Below are 12,007 nucleotides of genomic sequence, written 5' to 3'. Positions count from 1 at the left end.
AATTAAAAAATGACAGCTATTTTGAAGGAAGGCAGTTTTTCCCAGAATGCTTTATCCTGTACTGCTTGGAGAGGAATGCTCATCGGTTATTTCTCTTAGGGTTTTCTTCTTAAAAATTCCTGTGGGAACAGAGGATGAAAGACATGTTATGTACAACTACACATGGAAACGCAGGGCCGAAAAGAAAGATGTGAATGTGTGTTTTTGCTAGAATTAGTTATTTATTTTAAGCTGACAGTCACAGATCTTAAAAACATTAGGAAGAATACTTGTCACCTTGTTCTTTGGATGCCTTGTGTAGTGGTTCATGAAGGAAATACTTAAAGAATGTATAAAGAAAAGTTTTAGCAGGAAAATCAGCCCTAAAATGTTTAAATGCTCATTGATACGAGGTTACTCTTAACTGTTACTGGAAATGCACTATCAGGTGAAGGCAAAAATGATTAGTTTAACTTGTATGCTTTACCTGAAACTACACTTGCTGTATTAACATAACTAATATAACTACCTGATGGCAGTGTACAGACAAATTTAAAATTATTTTATCCTAGTGGTATATCAGCATACCTTACCAAGCATTTGACTTAGGACTTCTATTTGTAGCATTCTCCACCCTCCATTTGTAATATGTGCTCTAGCTGTATTTTTTACAATTTATTGATAAAATATAATACCTTTGAGACATTTTTACTTATTAATTTGCATAAGTTTATTCCTGTGGAGCTCTAGAAATGCATTAAAATTTTTTGGTTAAACTCCTATTACCAATTTCAGCAGTTTAAGCAACCAAAAAGAACGAGTGTGCTTTTCAGTATTTTACTTTTCAGCTAAGCCTCTTCTAACTGAGGTCTCTGAAATTAATGACATACTTTCAGACACTGTCGGCTTCTAGCAGAGATAAGGCATGATGTTTATAGTGAATACCAGGGAATGGTAGGCAGAGAGGCTCTTGCTTATACTTATTCCCAAAACAACCAAGGTCAGTTAATTTTATTTGCCCCATTGGAGGGTCGGAAGCAGAAAAGTGTAGAGGGGTCGTACCTGCGGGAAGGAGCGGACAGGGCAGGTGACCCGAAACTGACCAACAGGGTATTCCATACCATCTGCATCATGCTCAGTATAAAAGCTGAGGGATCAAAGGGTCATCTCTTTCTTCAATGGCCAGTGTCTGAGGAGGACTCTGTCTGTTCATGTGCCTTTGATCCCAGTCCGTGTGTTCCTGAATCCAGATCCGGAATCCAGTTCCTGTCTGTTGCTGAATGCAGTCTGGGACTTTCCCGGTGCCTGCCGGTGACATGATTGTCATCCTGGGAACTTGATATGGGTTGTGTATCTTGTATATATTTAATTATTTTCTTTTTTGATTTTATTATCTTTTCTTTATAGTATTAATATTTCATTATAGTACTATAGTTTCTTTTTAACTCATAAGTGTCTCTCTCATCCTTCTCCCCCTGAAAAGAGTGGTTGGGGAGAGCATTTGCCATTCGTTTTAGTGGCCAGCTCAGCCCAAACCACAGCAGATTTGCCCAAACCATGACAAGTGATTTTAAATTCTATTTTCTGACTTGTGAAGTAAAATTGCTTACAACCAAGAAAATGTCTCTCCAAGAAGGCATAACCTCTGATGTTCTAAGGCCCAGGGTTTTGATACATTCAACACTATGAATAAGAGTTCTGTGGAACTTACTGCATCTTTATTATATCCCAGTTTCACAGATGTGAAGCAAATCACTTCAGCTATTTTGAAATTTTAAAAAAATATGAAGTAGGCAAGCCATATGATCATTTTTAATTCAATTGTACTTTGAGCGGTATACTTGCATGCTTATGGAAATGAAAATTTATTTCATTCTATTGCAGATTCTTAGGCAGACTGGTTACATTAATAAACATCTATTGTACTGATGGCATCAGTATATGCCATTGTATCTGTTCTGCCTCGTATTTGTTGCTAATGAAACTAGAGATTTCTTTCAAAGGAGGGAAATGTGATTGTAGTCTATCAATTGCAGAGCTGCTTAAAATCTAAACCAGCTATCAGTGAAGGTGTCTCTTCTTTATTTATAAATGCAAAAAGATTTGAAAATCATTTTGTGAAAGGAAGAGGAGGGTGGTCATTTTTTTTTTCTTCCATTCCCTTCATAAAACCAAGCAAACCAAATCCTGGTTTTCTGCTCATCTCCTTTCAACATTCTTCTCCTTCAGAAACTTGTCTTGCTGACCAGGGAAACTGGCATCCCAGGACGTGTGTGCTGATGAAGGAAGGGCTATTGATCAATCTGTTTTCAGACTTTCATTTTATTGAGCAGCTACTTCGCTTCATTGATTAAGAAAAACTTGGAGGAATTTTAAATACTGTTGGGAAAAGTCAGAATGTCTTCAGTGCTGTAAATTAATCTGTGTGTGTTTAATTCCCTTCCTGTGCTTTCCTTTTGTTTTGAAAAATACCTTGTTTAAGAATTGATTATCACAAAGCCTGGTACAACTTCCTGTCCATTTCTACTTTGGGGGTTAAGGGGAACAGAGGAAGAGCTGCTGAGATATCATTCCTATTTATCTCCAAAATAGATCAGGAGGACAGAGAACCTAATTATCTTGATTGATTATCAGGGTAACCTTTGCCTATATAGAATTAAAAATTTTCTAGGACATAACTATCAGTTCTAATGGAAAACCTAGAGAGGTGGGCAAAATAAAGAGTGACACAATGATTTCTTGCTTGTCAGCGTGAACTATTTTTAGTATGGAGTGGATGGGTGAGATGCAGGAAGGCATTTTACCTTCATGCTGACGTTTCTGTGAGAGTTAACCTTAAGTGTGTGAGAACTACCTTTACCTTTTCCTTCCAAATAAAATAGTGCCAGCCTGTTGATCAGAGCAATGACTGGCTCATCTGTACCAGTACTGCGACTCCTACAGCAGCAACAGGGGATCCTATGTAGAACAACATAGGCAGATTTATAGACAGGTCTCTAATCCCTTTTTGAACCGGTTGGAACTGCCTTCAGCCACAAACTTTTGTAACATCAGTTTTCAGTTTGTCACTCACTGGTCAAACTCCCCACGCTTCCTTTATAAACTTACCTTGTACAATTTCAGTGAGTGCACTTAGTTCTAAGATTGCAAACTTTAGCCTGTAATAGCAATTCTTTCACTTTGCCACTGCTTTTCTCTTTCTGTAAACTTAGGTCATGTTCTTCCCAAGGTGTTTTCCTTCCAAATGAAATAGTCCTACCCCATTGAACACTTAAGGTGACAGTTGTTGTATCTTCATTTATGTTGCCCTTCTCCAACTCTGCTATGCGATCCTAAATGCAAACACCAGAATTGCGCTCTCCATTGGAGATATGGGCATATCAAGTTTTTATGGGGCTGTGAAACAGTCCTTTCTGTCTTATTCTCAGTGTCCTTTGTAAGGATGCCCAATGTTTTGCTGGCTTCTGTAGCTACCGCTGCACATTAGGTCCAGAGAACTGTCAGTGTTGACACTAAGAGCTTTTTTCTGAGTTGTAACTACCAGTTCTGAGTGCAGCATCATGTCAGGATAGCTTAAATTTATTTTTTTTCTACATGCATTAACTAACTTTTGTATACAGAGGAGCTCATGTGTCATGCTTTTGACCACCAAGTTTTCTGGAGTCCTTCAGTTGTTCTCACCTTTGGCTTGGAATTACCTGAAAGTGTCAACTCCTAGTCTTACGGGTTGTACTGACTGTGACACTAATAACACTATTTAGGGAGCTCACGGTGGGATGTCTCTTCTCTTTTTAACTTTAGCCTTTCAGATAAATCCTTGTTTTAAATCCATGGGATAAAGCTAGATGAATTCCTCTCACTAGGAAAAGTGAAATTGAAAAGCAAAATCTCAATCAAGCATAGTAGTATTGAGGTTGGTTTGTTTTTTTTAAATTCAGGTTGCTACCACTGCAACAAAAATAAATTCTATGTGAAAAGTGAGTGGCTAACAAAAGCAGGACTCTTAAAGTTGTTCAAAAACCTTTGCCAGACCATTTTGAAATGAAATACTTGACAGGAATGTAGAAAATTATTTTTCATCTTCTGTGTTTGTGTTTCCCTCATTTCCTCTTAAGAATTCAATTTCTTATTTAAATCCATTGAAACATACATGGAAACTGATTTATTTTCCCAGTGCCACTGTGTTTCTCAGCTCCTTCAAAAATAGGTTCTGCACTTCCATTACGTGTAGGGACAGGCAGAGCCGCCAGAGGGCAAAAGAAAGTGGGAATGGAGTAGGCTGTTAGCAGCAGCTTTACACGTGTGAGCAGGCACGGGTACAAACGCACGTCTTGCTTCTTTCTTCCCTTTTTCCAAACAAGATAGGTGCCACTGTGCAGCGGTTATGAAGATTCAATATGAATAGCTTGGGTTTGTAGATCCAGAACATACAGACATACAAACACAAAACTGCTGTTTAATTTTGATTGAAAGGAAAAAGTTTGTATTTAAAATCCATTAATTTAAAACATTAAATCTGTCATAAGTTATGGCTCTCTGATGCATTGCAGTTATCGCACAGTAAACTTATGTATTAAAAAAACTTCCTGCAGAGAAGATTCATCAGTGAGGGTATTGGAAATAATGCTGCTGGTGATGCTTTCAGCTGCTTGGTATTGAAGACAGCAGGTGACACTGACTTCACTAGTTTCACTTTCCTTTGCTGTACTGAAAAAAGTCAATGTAGGGAAATCATTGTTACAGCCATGTGATATGCTACAGTCGTTAAAATGGGGAGGGAAGTTGAACGCATGTCTCTAAATATTCCCCAGTGCTCTCCTCAGCAGTAGTGGTGAGATGTACAGAAGAAAGTTTATTCCCATAGTTTGAGGGAAGAAATAAATGTGCTTGGTGTCCTCCTAATATTATTTGTAGCTTGTACCTGTTGTTTTTCTAGGAATTCTAGCTGTTATATGTCATTGTAGTGTTCTTTTCAAAGTACTCATCTGATCATATGATGGAAAGCCACTACAGAAGTAGTGTATAGCTTGAGAAATTGTTCCATGTTAATTGCTATTCAAGTTTGAAGGCCTCTGTGCATATTGAGGTCAGTTCATAGGACAGGTAACATAAGCATAATATAAATCTTACTGTGTGCTGTATACATATTCATATGTAATGTTGCTGTAGGAGTTGAGCTCAGCAGTGTCTCAGCTGATGCGCAAGAGCAGATACATAGGGAAAAGTGTAAGAACTGGGGGAGCGTATATAATATAATTAATTTGAAGCATAGATACTTGTTATCCCTTGATTTAAGATTTCATCTTTATTTGACAACCATCATCAGGATAATTGTAACGTTTGTGCTATGAAGCAAAATAGAACTAATGTCAGAAAGAAGAGGGAGGAGAAAAAAATGACTGAAATTGAAGTATTACAGGATGGTCATGATACTGAAAAGAGTGCTTCTAAAATACAGAAAGTAGATAAAATGCTTCTGAATTAGAACTGTCACTGGGAGAGAATCTGTTCCATTATCAGGCTGTTCTATCCTTCAGCATTAGAAGGTTTCATTCTCCTCCCCCCCTTTTTTTTTGTGTAGAACAAGAAAAATGTTTTTCCTTCTCCAATTTCAGATAGCTTTTTAATTCAAAAAATTCAAACATTGAACTGAACTAGTATAATAAACTGAAAGAAAATGTGTTGTTTTTTCATCTCTGGTTAATGCTATTGTTTTAATAAATAACATTTTGCAGATACACATAAGGCCTTACAGTATGCATTTAGGCATTCTTGTCCAACTAGCTTTGTTAAATAAGTGAAACTTAGAACCTTGTTTTTCTCTGGCTTGTATTAAATTTCAGAGTTACTCCCGAAACATGCAAATGAAACCAAGTATACTGTGCAAGTTCCTTCCAGTAAACGTTAAGACACTTTGTGATTTCACCTTTTTTGCATTACATCTTCTATGGCTCTTTTCTACCATGGAATGATAGCCTGCTTTAGCTTCCCCATATCCCATCTTTCTTGGAAAGCTGGAGAGGCTGAAGGAGAGTCACTTGCTTGATACTTAAGTCACTCTCTTAAGAGAATACTAAAGTTTTTTGTTTGGTTGGTTTTTTTACTTTTTTCTTCTGCTGATTTGTATCAACACCACAATTCAAGTCCTAGCTATATCTTAAATATTTAGTGAATTGATATTTTTTTGATAAAGTAGCAGATCTAGAGCTCGATTTAGTCATCTGACAGACTAAATCTGTGGACTCTTCTCTACGGTGCTTATGTGAAAACATGTTAAAATATTTTGAAGACTATTATGATTCAAGGGGTTTCTCCTAATTTTTAGGTGATAGTTTGCAATCTTAATTATATTGTGTGAGTTTTTTAAAAGGAAACTGTGATTGTATTGACTTCATGTGTCATCAAACAAGCATCAACATTTCTGACCGCTAGCCATAAAACTTAAGAACCATTGCAGATGTTTCTGCTGTTGTAGCTACTGGAGTGATAGATAGCTACAGGGAGTATAAGAATTGGAGAGTATGAGAATTTTCTGGCATTATGAAGCCTATTTTGGAGTTCAGAATAGTTTTATGATGTCTGTTGTGGTTGCATGTGCCATCTAGCATACTAACAGCACTTCTCCACTGTTTAAGAATCACAGGGTAATTCAGGTTGTAAGGAATGCCAGAGGGTTGTAAGGGATGTTGAACTCGAGTTCAGCCTCCTACCTGAAGCAGAATCAGCAATGATACCAAACCAGGTTTTTTGGGGCCTTATATGGTTCTTTTCTTATGCTTAAGTGGAATTTTCTATATTTCAACTTGTGCCTATTGCCTCTTTACCCTGTCATTGGCTGCTACTGAGAGAGTTTGACTCAGTCTTCTTTAGTTCCTAACATCATTATTTATTCACATAGTAAAACTCACCCTGTGCCTTCTCTTTTTGAGTCTCCAATCCCGTCATCATCTCTGTGGCCTTTACCTGCACTTGCTTCAGTATGTCCACATTTGTTTTGTACTCGGGAGCCCAGAACTGGATGCAGTACTCCATAGGTGGTCTGCCCAGGACTGAGTAGAGGGGAAGGATCAAATGCCCTGACCTGCTTGTGATGATCTGTTTAATGAAGTGCAGGAGGCTCTTGGCTTTCTTTGCCATCAGCACACGGCTCGCTCATGCTCAGATTGTTGCCACCAGGACCCCCAGGGCCTTTTCTGCAGAGCTGTTCTCTAGCTGGTCAATTCCCTGTGTGTACTGGAGCATGGAGTTATTCCTCCCCAGGTGCAAGGCCTTCTGTTTTGCTTTGTTGAACTTCATGAGTTGCCTGTTGCAGTCCCTTTGAGGTTCCCTGAGGTCATTAATGAAGATGACAAATAGTAGTGGCTGCACTGTCAGCCCCTGGGATACACCAGTAGTGACTGGCCTCCAGATGGATTTCATGCCACTTGTCACAATCCTTTGATAATGGCAGTTGAGCCACTTTCAACACACCACATTATCCGCCTGTACCTCATCAGCTCGTCTGTGAGGATGTTATGGGAGACTGTACCAAAGGCTCATTAAAGTAAACAACATCAACTACTCTCCTCATGTTTACTGAGACTGTATTTTCAATTTAATTTTCATTGCAGAATGCAATCATATTCATCGTGTATGATGTCCCTTTCATAAATCTGTACTGACTACTCGCAGTCACCTTATATTTGGAAATGTTTTCACGTTGACCTAATCTATCACCTTCTTCGGGACTGAAGGTGTGGCTGATTAGCATGTAGATTCTCCTTTTTGCCCATCTTAAAGATAGGAATGACATTTACTTTCTTAAAGTCATCAGGAACCTGTATCCCTTTCAAAGATAAAGTGGCCTAATAATTGCATTGGCCAGCTTCCTCAGCTGTTGTGGATGCATCCACTCAGGTCCTATTTGTTTAAGTATTCCCTAACTTGATGCTCCTTTATGGAGTTTGACTTTTTATTGCTCCACACTTTCCCACTGGTCCTGGGGGCCTGAGATCCCTGAATCCTGAGGGTGGTAAAAACTAGGATGAAGAAAACATCCATGCTTTGGACTTTTGTGTTCTCTGTCATCAGGTCCTTGCTCTGTGCAGCAGTGGGCCCACATTTTCTCAAGTCTTCCATTTGCTGCTGGTGTATCTGTAGAAGCCTTTCTTGTTGACTTTTGTCTCTTGCCAAGTTCATTTCCAGATGAGCTTTGGCCTTCTCACCACATTCTTGCATGATGAGATACTGTTTCTAGATTCTTCTCAGGTCACCTGTTGCTTCTTCCACCTCTTGTATGCTTTCTGTTTATTTTTTAGTTTAGTCAGGAACTCCTTGTTCACCTGTGCAAGCCTCCTGTCACTTCCATTCCACTTCCTACTTGTCTGGATGGATCCTTCTTGAGCTTGGAGGAGGTAAACCTTGAAAATCAACCCATTCTCCTGGATCCCTTTTCTCTCCAGGACTGTCTTCCATGGGATTCTTTGAAGCTAATCCTTGACTAGGCCAAAGTCTGCTCTCGTGAAACCCAGGGTGATGTGTGATTCTGCTATCTGCCTTGCTCTTTCATGTCAAGGAACAAGATGAACTCCTCCACCTCATGATATTTGTAGCTCAGGCTTCCCCCAACCTTCACATCTCTGAACAGTTCTTTGATATTTGTAACTGTGTGGTCCAGCAGAACACTTCGTTGTCTCATTGATCACTGCTGTTAGTTATCACCAGAAACCCTCCTGTATCATAGAATCATAGAATTGTCTAGGTTTGAAGGCACCTTCAAGGTCATTCAGTCTAACCATCATCCTAACACTGACAAAAAACATCACTAAGCTATGTTGCTAAGCTCCATGTCTACATGTCTTTTAAATACCGCCAGGGATGGTGACTCAGCCACTTCCCTGGGCAGCCTGTTCCAGTCTTTGATAACCCTCTTGGTGTAGAAATTTTTCCTAATATCTAATCTAAACCTCCCCTGGCACATCGTGAGGTCCTTTTGTCTTGTTCTATCATTTGTTACTTGGGAGAAGAGACCAACTCCCAACTCTCTACGACCTCCTTTCAGGTAGTTGTATCCTGCTGCATTTCCTTTTCAGTAGACACTGAGATGGTTAAAGTCCCACACAAGGACCAGGGCCTATGAATATGAAGCTCCTTCTTGTTGTCTGAAGTTTGTTATCCTTTGCTTCATTGTTCCTGTAGCAGACACGTGCCGCAATGTTGCGACATTGGTCTACCTTCTAATGCTAAACAATAAGCTCTCAGCAGGCCCTCATCTCTCCACAGAGCTCCATGCACTCTAGTTGCTGTTGTCCATGAAGGGTGATTATGCCTTCTGACTTTCCTGATCTGCCCCTCCTAAAGAGCCATCCCTCTCTGATCCCAGTGTGACTGTACATCCCAGTAAGATTCCAAATTTGGAATAAACATAAGGCGTATTTGGTCAGCACTACCAAAGAAATTATATCCAGTCTCTGAGCTGAAGATTTGACTGTGGGATGGTTTAGGGCTTAAAAAAACCCACCAAGGCTTTTCTGGGTTTGTTTTTGTTTGGCTATATCTTCATGATTTTTCTTCTTAGATTATAAGCTTGCTTTCTCCACTTGAGTTCAATAAAAAATCCTATGGTGGGGTTTCTCTGCTATGAGTAATTCGGATCTATAAACAAACAAGGTAGTTGTTAGCGGCCGACTAGCAACAACATGTATTGTTTGAAGCCTCAAGTTGAGAAAACTGCTGACTAGCATAGGGTAATATTCTTTTTTTTTTTTTTTCTCTGGACTTTCTGGGTGTGCTAGCTGTTGGTGTGTTGAGAAATCAGGTAAGTGGAACTCGCCTAAGAAAACCCAAACACAAGTAACTTATTTTTCTTGTATTAGTAAAAGTAGTCTACTGTAGCATTTGTAACTGACTTCATGAACAGAAAATCAAATTATACTGTATCTTGCTAGTAATTGTTCATAACTATTTTCTTTCATGAATTACTTGTGCTTGATGTATGAGCACATCTGAAAGCTGCCCAAATTGGCCAGATAATGTAAAGATATAAGCAGATTATGACTCTGAGATCTAAATGCTGAATCACAAGTTATTGCTGAAAGAAAGTTCGTGTGTCTATAGTGGCCACACATCTGGGTTTCAGTTGAGGGAAAGTAGGAAATGGAGACTGTGAAAGGCTGGTATTAAGGGGTAGTGGACCTGCCTTTTCAAATCAAGGTAGTAGTTAGAACTTCATCCACCAAGCCTGAGACAGCCGCATAAATTGCTGATGTTGGATATAGTGACATTTGTCCTGTTTGAAATAGATTTCCATGAACTGTCAAGTAATTATATTTGTCTTTGGAACTCCTATGGAATAGAATGGGAATGCTAAAGGTTATTTAGATAGACCATTGACTATGCAACTATCTAGTAAAGTGCCTGGTTCGATGGGGATAAGTGGTTTGCGGTTCCCATCAACTTTCTAAGGAGTATAGTGTTTTAATACTTCATGAAACATCAAGTGGGAACCTTAGTGCATCGCTGTCATCTAGCTCCACTGACAGCTGCAGTGGCTTTGCTGGTGATGAAAGTGAGTGCCTCCATGAGACTCAAGCTTCTTCTTTGCCCTTTTTTGTGAGTGTGTAAAAATATCAATGTTGATAATGGTGTTCAGCTTCACTAGCCTTAGTGATGATGGAAGCCAACATGTAAATATGGTTCATTGGCTTTTATTGGTGTATTGTGCAGCTCTCTTCGGCACAGGGTTAAATCTCACAATGCTTTTTGGATGGCCAGCTGATACGTTGCTTCTTGTAGGGCTCCCAGTGTTGCAGTTATGGTGTACCGGTGGTAATAGCAGCAGGAAGATTATCTCAAACAAAAGCATGTAGTTAGTGCTAATTTCTCTGGTTTTTTTCTACTCTGTTGAAATACCTAGAGAGATATATCTGAGATGCCAAACAAGCCGTAAGTCATCGTTGTGACATATGAGATCTGGCCACGTGAAGTGTCAGAAAGACAGCATGCCTATTTGTGCTGTTGAGCAGCTTTCACGATGTTGCAGCCAAATTCTGCCTGAAGAGCAAAGTTCAGCTCATCAACATAGCGATGGTTGCAGTTCTTCACTTGGGCTGTCCCCATATGGCAGAGTTCCAGAAGTGCAGTCAGTAAACCTTGAGCTCCCTCAAATAGATGTATATCTGCAGAGCATATTCCCCCAAAAAATGTATGTTGCTGCAACATTGTCTCAAATTACCTCTAGATAGCGTAAGAAGCATTAGACTATAAAAAATGGGCATTTTGTGGCTTCTCCAGTTTTTTAGCCTCCTGACCTCCTGCTTGCCGTGGGTTCTGTCTCCCATTTTTGTATGACACGATGGGTTTGCCCGTCTCTCCATGTCATGCCCTACGCCTTCACACACTGTCCAGCGTGTGAGGTTTCTTAAAACCTCGACAGACATCTGTATATACAATGCAAACATGGCAGTCTGCTGTCTAAGAGGCCTAAGCCATATCTGTGTTGTATTGGTGTGCAGTAAACGGGAATTTGTGATCACCTGTGAGCTGCATGCTGATGAGAAGGCTGCTGTTACTCAGTGCTTTCCAGAGGCTGGAGTAATGAGACAACAGCTAAGTATGGAAGATGTCCTGGGTATGAATACGTCTGGACTATTGCGTGTTACTGTTTTTCTACTAATGATTTCTACTTTCAGTTCCACTTGAAAACATACTTGTATTAGGATACGGTGAGCTGCTGTGTTACGTGTCAGGCCCTGGAACAGCCTGCCCAGGGAGGTGGTGGAGTCGCCATCCCTGAAGGTATTTAAGAAACGTGTAGACGTGGCTCTTCAGGGCATGCTCTAGTGCCCGAGATTGTTGGTTTGTGTCTGTTTGTGGGTGGGTGGGGTGTGGTTGTGGGTGTTTGTTTTGGTTTGGTGTTTGGTGTTCTGGGATATTTTGTGTGGTTGTTTTTTTTGTTTTGTTTTTGGTGGGTTTTTTTGTTGTTGTTGTTCGGACTCGATCTCAAAGGTCCCCTCCAACCAAAAAAATTCTGTGATTCTGTTTCTGCTCT

The 12,007-nt window shown here is 39.7% G+C and overlaps 1 protein-coding gene across 1 annotated transcript in view; it reads left to right on the top strand.

Moving 5' to 3' along the window:
• Positions 1-12,007, top strand: part of EIPR1 (EARP complex and GARP complex interacting protein 1) — an 83,965-nt gene that overhangs the window by 26,799 nt on the left and 45,159 nt on the right. The gene's annotated exons all lie outside the window — the stretch shown is intronic.

This window comes from Numenius arquata, chromosome 9 (assembly GCF_964106895.1).
Source record: "Numenius arquata chromosome 9, bNumArq3.hap1.1, whole genome shotgun sequence".
NCBI lineage: Eukaryota > Metazoa > Chordata > Aves > Charadriiformes > Scolopacidae > Numenius > Numenius arquata.
This window is presented reverse-complemented; position numbering and strand designations above follow the sequence as displayed.